The sequence below is a fragment of the Bos taurus genome, chromosome 27 (assembly GCF_002263795.3).
Source record: "Bos taurus isolate L1 Dominette 01449 registration number 42190680 breed Hereford chromosome 27, ARS-UCD2.0, whole genome shotgun sequence".
Lineage (NCBI taxonomy): Eukaryota > Metazoa > Chordata > Mammalia > Artiodactyla > Bovidae > Bos > Bos taurus.
The window spans coordinates 44,773,180-44,780,624 of record NC_037354.1 but is presented as its reverse complement, the minus strand read 5'-3'; the positions used below and the strand labels follow the sequence as shown (position 1 = coordinate 44,780,624).

The 7,445-nt window shown below is 40.7% G+C and overlaps 1 non-coding gene across 1 annotated transcript; it reads right to left on the bottom strand.

Moving 5' to 3' along the window:
* Positions 1-942: 942 nt before the first annotated feature.
* Positions 943-1,013, bottom strand: TRNAG-GCC (transfer RNA glycine (anticodon GCC)). The gene has a single exon. It is a non-coding gene; the product is annotated as a tRNA-Gly (tRNA).
* Between the last annotated feature and the right edge of the window lie 6,432 nt (positions 1,014-7,445).

Below are 7,445 nucleotides of genomic sequence, written 5' to 3'. Positions count from 1 at the left end.
TGGAAGAAAAAAAGTAAGAAGTTGAAGACCTAGGAGCTCTTAGAAACCAACTCTTTTTAAAAAACTTTTGTTGGAGTGTAGCTGATGAACACTGTTGAGTCAGTTTCAGGTGTACACAAAGTGACTCAGTTGCACACACACATTTATCTGTTCTTTTTGAGATTCTCTTCCCATTTAGGTTATTATGGATTATTGAGCAGCAGTCCCTGGCCCACCAGCCAAACGGTGGGTCCCTGCTCCTTGTCTATTTGAAACATAACAGTGTGTGCGTGTCAGTCCCAGACTCCCGATTTATCCCCCCACCACACTTCCCCTTTGATGACCGTAAGTTTGTTTTCTAAGTCTGTGACTCGGTAACCGTTGGGTAAATTGATTTGTATCTATTGTTTCTATTCCTCATATAAGTGATATCATGACATTTGTCTTTCTCTATTTGACTTACTTCACTTTGTATGATAATCAAAACTATAAGGAGATGTCACCTCATACCAGTCAGAATGGCCATCATCAGAAAGTCTACAAACAGTGATTGCAGGAGAGGGTAGGGGGAGAGGGACCTCTCATGTACTGTTGGTGGGAATGTAAATTGCCACCAAGGGGAATAGTGTAGAGGTTCCTTAAAAAATTAAAAATAGAGCTACATTATGATCCAACAATCCCAATTCTGAGCATGTATCTGCAGAAAACCACAGTTTGAAAGGATGTATTCTAATAAATGTTTGTGTTAATTGCTCAGTTGTGCCCGACTCTTTGCAACCCCATGAACTGTAGCCATGGAATTCTATGTCCATGGAATTCTCCAGGCAAGAGTACTGGAGTGGTTGCCATTCCCTTCTCCAGAGGATCTTCCCAACCCAGGCATTGAACCCTGGTCTCCTGCTTTGTAGGCCGATTCTTTACCGTTTGAGCTACCAGGAAGTCCTAAAAAGGGGACACAGTGGCTGCACGGGCCAGAAATTGAACCCGGGCCTCCCGCGTGGCAGGCGGGAATCCTACCACTGAAGCACCCATGCACCCTGTAATGTTTGTTGCAACACGATTCACAAGCCACGACAGAGAAGCAACATAAGTGCCCAATGACAGATGAATGAATACAGAAGATGTGGTACATATATACAGTGGAATATTACTCGGTCATTAAAAAGGATGAAATTATGCCATTTGTAGTAACATGGAGAAATCTATTCTTGATACCTCTCAAGTTTCTTGGATTATGTATTTTTACAGGGTAGACTATATCTGCCAAGACAAGGACATTTAACAAAGGGTTCCTTTTAAAGGAAGTCTTTAACATAAAGTCTTTAAAACCGGAGTTTGTTTTATATACAAACTGAGACTTTATCTGGAACAGACCTTACTTAGGAGCTTTTTGGTATGGCCATTTACCTCTTGACAGACTCCTTTCTGGTATGAACAAGATTACAACTCCTGTGAACCCTGGTATGTAAAATATTTACTGAGAAGGGGAAGGAATGCTTTGCCCAACCATTCTAATCCTATTTGGAAGCACCTGAACAAAACATTCCCCTTCTTTCATTTGATATATTATCACTTTTTATTTAAAATTCTTGCGTTGGCAGGCACTAAGTAAAACTTTCAGTCATTAGACTGTCAAAAAGTATGACATGGGCTCAAGTCCTAGTCTCCACCTTTGTTGCTGTGCTCACGCTCAGTCATGTCCGACCCTTTGGGACTCCAGGCCCCTCTATCCATGGGATTTTTCAGGCAACAGTATTAAGTGGGTTGCCATTTCCTCCTCCAGAGGATCTTCTCTAAGCAAGGATTGAACCTGCATCTCCTTTGTCTCTTGCATTGCAGGCAGATTCTTTACCTGCTGAGCCATCAGGGAAGCCCCCCGTCTCTACCCTTCAGAAATATGTACTCCAAGAACTTGAGAGTTACCAAGAATAGGACTTTCATTTCAGTGTTAGGAAGATTTCTTTAGTGAACTGAAGATCTCCAACCAAGATCAGTAGCAGGCACATTTAGTAAATTTCCTAGAAAGAACATCACCTTCAGAGGGGAGGGGGGCTTTTTAATTTTCTTTGGGAAAAAATAAATAAATTTTCTTTGGAGAATACTGGCTGTATATATGGGTGTTAAATAACAGAGCTGTAACTTGAAGCCCACAAGTGGACCATGTTAGAAGCCGTGTAGACATATGGACTAGTATTATCTTAGGCATGAGTTTCCAAAGGACTGCAAGATTCTGCTCTAGTGATGACAACTCTAGGGTTTTCATTAGTCTCCAGATCCTTCTACTCTTGATGTCAGGAGAAAGCTGACTTACCTTTGCACCGGGTAAGCCTCTTGGATCTTTGAACACTTAAAGGTCAGGAGAAAACAAGTGTCAATGGAAACTGGTGGGATTCCTGTCAATAAGTCAAGGGAACTTAGAATGATTAAAGAATAAAGAAATGATGTATTTGTTCTCCACAAATATGGTTAGTCTCATAGTAAACAGAGTATTTTGTACAAGTACTTATGTTTACTTTGTAGATGTTCAATGGTGTACCATCTTTTACTGAGATCATGTAGTTATAAGTACTCAATAACTTAAAAAATTGTGTGTGCATGCATGCTAAGTCCCTTCAGTCATGTCCAACTCTTTGTGACCCCATAAACTGCAGCTTGCCAGGCTCCTCTGTCCAAGGGACTCTCCAGGCAAGAATACTCGGGTGGATTGCCATGCGCTGCTGCAGGAGATCTTCCCAATCTGGGGATGGAACAAGCATCACTTAAGTCTTCTGCATTAGCAGGAGGGTTCTTTACCACTAGTACCACCTGGGAAGCCCGAACTGAAAAGTACATAAAATAAACTTGTTGATACATTAACATGAATTTAGAATTTACATTTCTTTCATCATGAAGTATTCCTTCATGGAAACTTACATTACCATATGTAAAATAGATAGCCAAAGATAGAATTTCTTATAAGACAGGTCTGCTGGTAGCAAAGAATATAAATGCCAGTTTAACCTATACAATTAGCAAAGTTTATTTATTTATTTTTTTAATGATTTGCAGTTTTGGACAGTATACAGGAAAAATAACACGTTCACATTCCCTCATGGCTCAGATGGTAAAGAATCTGCCTGCTAGGTGGGGGACACGAATTTGATCGCTGGGTCAGGAAGATACCCTGGAGAGGGGAATGGCTACCCACACCAGTATTCTTGCCTGGGGAATTCCATGGACAGAGTACTCTTCACTGACTGTGGATTGATTTTTTAAATTAATTTGTTTTTTAAGTGAAGGATAATTGCTTTACAGAATTTTGTTATTTTCTGTCAAACCTCAACATGAATCAGCCATAGGTATCTATATATCCCCTCCCTTTTGAACCTCCCTCCCATCTCCCTCCCCACCCCACCTTTCCAGGATGATACAGAGCCCCTGTTTGAGTTTCCTGAGCCATACAGCAAATTCCTGTTGGCTGTCTATTTTACACATGGTAATGTAAGTTTCCATGTTACTTTTTCCATACATCTCACCCTCTCCTCCCCTCTCCCCATGTCCATAAGTCTGTTCTCTATGTCTGTTTCTCCATTCAGTTCAGTTCAGTCACTCAGTCATGTCCGACTCTTTCCAATCCCATGAACCGCAGCATGCCAGGCCTCCCTGTCCGTCACCAATTCCCAGACTCCACCCAAACCCATGTCCATTGAGTTGGTGATGCCATCCAGCCATCTCATCCTCTGTCATCCCCTTCTCCTCCTGCCCTCAATCTTTCCCATCATCAAGGTCTTTTCCAATGAGTCAGCTCTCCGCATGAGGTGGCCAAAGTATTGGAGTTTCAGCTTTAGCATCAGTCCTTCCAATCAACACCCAGGACTGATCTCCTTTAAGATGGACTGGTTGGATCTCCTTTCAGTCCAAGGGACTCTCAAGAGTCTTCTCCAACAACACACTTCAAAAGCATCAATTCTTCGGTACTCAGCCTTCTTCACAGTCCAACTCTCACATCCATACATGACCACAGGAAAAACCATAGCCTTGACTAGATGAACCTTTGTTGGCAAAGTAATGTCTCTGCTTTTGAATATGCTGTCTAGGTTGGTCATAACTTTCCTTCCAAGGAGCAAGCGTCTTTTAATTTCATGGCTGCAGTCACCATCCGCTGTGATTTTGGAGCCCAGAAAAAAAAAGTCAGCCACTGTTTCCCCATCTATTTGCCATGAAGTGATGGGACCAGATGCCATGATCTTCGTTTTCTGAATGTTGAGCTTTAAGCCAACTTTTTCACTTCTTTCACTTTCACCAAGAGGCTCTTTAGTTCTTCACTTTATGCATAAGGGTGGTGTCATCTGCATATCTGAGGTTATTGATATTTCTCCCGGCAATCTTGATTTCAGCTTGTGCTTCCTCCAGCCCAGCCTTTCTCATGATGTACTCTGCATATAAGTTAAATAAGCAGGGTGACAATATACAGCCTGTTGTTCCACGTCTGGTTCTAACTGTTACTTCCTGACCTGCATACAGGTTTCTCAAGAGGCAGGTCAGGTGGTACACTGTAAATAAATTATTCAGTATCATTTTTCTAGATTCTGTATGTATATGTTAGAATACAAAATTTATCTTTCTGACTTACTTCACTCTGTATAATAGGCTCTTGGTTCATTTACCTCATTAGAACTGACTCAAATATGTTCCTTTTTCTGGCTAAGCAATATTTCATTGTGTATTTGTACCACAACTTCTTTATCCACTCATCTGTCGATGGACATATAGGTTGCTTCCATGTTCTAGCTATTGTAAATAGTGCTACAATGAACAATGGGATACATGTGTCTTTCTTCAATTTTGGTTTCCTCAGGATATATGCCTAGGAGTAGGATTGCTGGTTCATATGGTGGTTTATTCCCAGTTTTTAAAGGAATCTCCATACTGTCTTCCACAGTGGCTGTATCAATTTACATTACCACCAACATTGCAAGAGCTTTCCCTTTTCTCCACATCATCTCCAGCATTAACTGTTTGTAGACATTTTGATGATGGCCGTTCTGACTGGTGTAAGGTGATATCTCATTGTAGTTTTGATTTTCATTTCTTTAATAATGAGCGATGTTGGGCATCTTTTCATGTGTTTGTTAGCCATCTGTATGTCTTTGGAGAAATGTCTGTTCAGATCTTTTTCCCACTTTTTGATTGGGTTGTTTGATTTTCTGGTATTGAGTTGTACGAGCTGCTTGTATAATTTGGAAATTAATCCTTTGTCAGTTGTTTCATTTCCTATTATTTTCTCCTATTCTGAGTGTTGTTTTTTACACCTTGCTTATAGTTTCCTTTGCTGTGAAAAAAGCTTTTAAGTTTAATAGGTCCCACTTGTTTACTTTTGTTTTAAAGCAGAGGATCTTGCTTTAATTTATGTCATCGAGTGTTCTGCCTATGTTTTCCTCTAAGAGTTTTATAGTTTATGGTCTTACATTTAGGTCTTTAATCCATTTTGAGTTTCTCTTTGTGTATGGTGTTAGAAAGTGTTCCAATTTCATTCTTTTAATGTGTAGCTGTCCAGTTTTCCCAGCATCATTTAAGATACTGTCTTTGCCCCATTGTATATTCTTGACTCCTTTATCAAAATAAGGTGCCCATAGGTGCATGGGTTTATTTCTAGGCTTTCTATCTTGTTCCATTGGTCTATATTTCTGTTTTTCTGCCAGTACCATACTGTCTTGATGACTGTAGCTTTGTAGTACAATCTGAAGTCAGGAAGGTTGATTCCTCCAGCTCCATTCTTCTTTCTCACAAAAGACTGTTCTGGGTCTTTTGTGTTTCCATATGAACTTCATGGGAAATAGATGGGGAAACAGTGGAAACAGTGTCAGACTTTATTTTTCTGGGCTCCAAAATCACTGCAGATGGTGACTGCAGCCATGAAATTAAAAGACACTTACTTCTTGGAAGGAAAGTTATGACCAACCTAGATAGCATATTCAAAAGCAGAGACATTACTTTTCCAACAAAGTTCCATCTAGTCAAGGCTATGGTTTTTCCAGTGGTCATGTATGGATGTGAGAGTTGGACTGTGAAGAGGGCTGAGTGCCAAAGAATTGATGCTTTTGAACTGTGGTGTTGGAGAAGACTCTTGAGAGCCTCTTGGACTGCAAGGAGATCCAACCAGTCCATTCTGAAGGAGATCAGGCCTGGGATTTCTTTGGAAAGAATGATTCTAAAGCTGAAAGTCCAGTACTTTGGCCACCTCATGCGAAGAGTTGACTCATTGGACAAGACTCTGATGCTGGGAGGGATTGGGGGCAGGAGGAGAAGGGGACGACAGAGGATGAGATGGCTGGATGGCATCACTGACTCGATGGACGTGAGTCTGAGTGAATTCCGGGAGTTGGTGATGGACAGGGAGGCCTGGCGTGCTGCGATTCATGGAGTCGCAAAGAGTCGGACACGACTGAGCAACTGAACTGAACTGATGAACTGTGAAATTTTTTTTTCTAGATCTCTGAAAAATGCCATTAGTAATCTGAAAGGGATCACATTGAATCTGTAGATTGTGTTTGTTAGTATAGTGATTTTCACAACATTGAGTCTTCCTACCCAGGAACATGGAATGTATATCTGTTTATGTCATTGTTAAGTTTTACACTGAATGTAATTGTAAGAAAAAGTTGGAGGAGCTTTAACTAGTGAATTTTATAGTATGGTAATATCAAATAGATAAAGAAAATCATAAAAAGAATAGTTCTTTTAGTCAAAAGATGAAATTTGTTGAATACTACCTAAAAATTGTGCTATGACCTAGTATAAAGGACATTTTATATTTGGGGTCTGTCTCTTCCATATCCAACCCTGTCTCTCACCTCAAGTCTTAGGATTTGAATGGTTTCTCAACAATCGAAGTGGAAGGCAAATCCTCAAATCAACATATAAATGAAAGAGCCAAGAGAGAGAAGGGGCAGGAGATAAAAAGTATCACTGTGTCCTGGTAATATTGTTTAAGACTCTGGTTTCACTTTATGTCCTGAGTCATGTGGTAAGAACTCAGTCTTGTATTTCACACGTTCAGTTCAGTTAAGTCACTTAGTCATGTCTGACTCTTTGCAACCCCATGGACTGAAGCACGCCAGGCCTCCCTGTCCGTCACCAACTCCTGGAGCTTGCTCAAACTCATGTCCATCAAATTGGTGATACCATCCAACCATCTCATCTTCTGCCATCCCCTTCTCCTCCCGCCTTCAAATTTTCCCAGCATCAGAGTCTTTTCAAATGAGTCAGTTCTTTGCATCAGATAGCCAAATTGTTGGAGTTTCAGTTTCAGCATCAGTCCTTCCAATGAATATTCAGGACTGATTTCCTTTAGGATGGACTGGTTGGATCTCCTTTCAGTCCAAGGGACTCTCAAGAGTCTTCTCCAACAACAGAGTTCAAAAGCATCAGTTCTTCCATGCTCAGCTTTCTTTATAGTCCAAGTCTCACATCCATACATGACCACT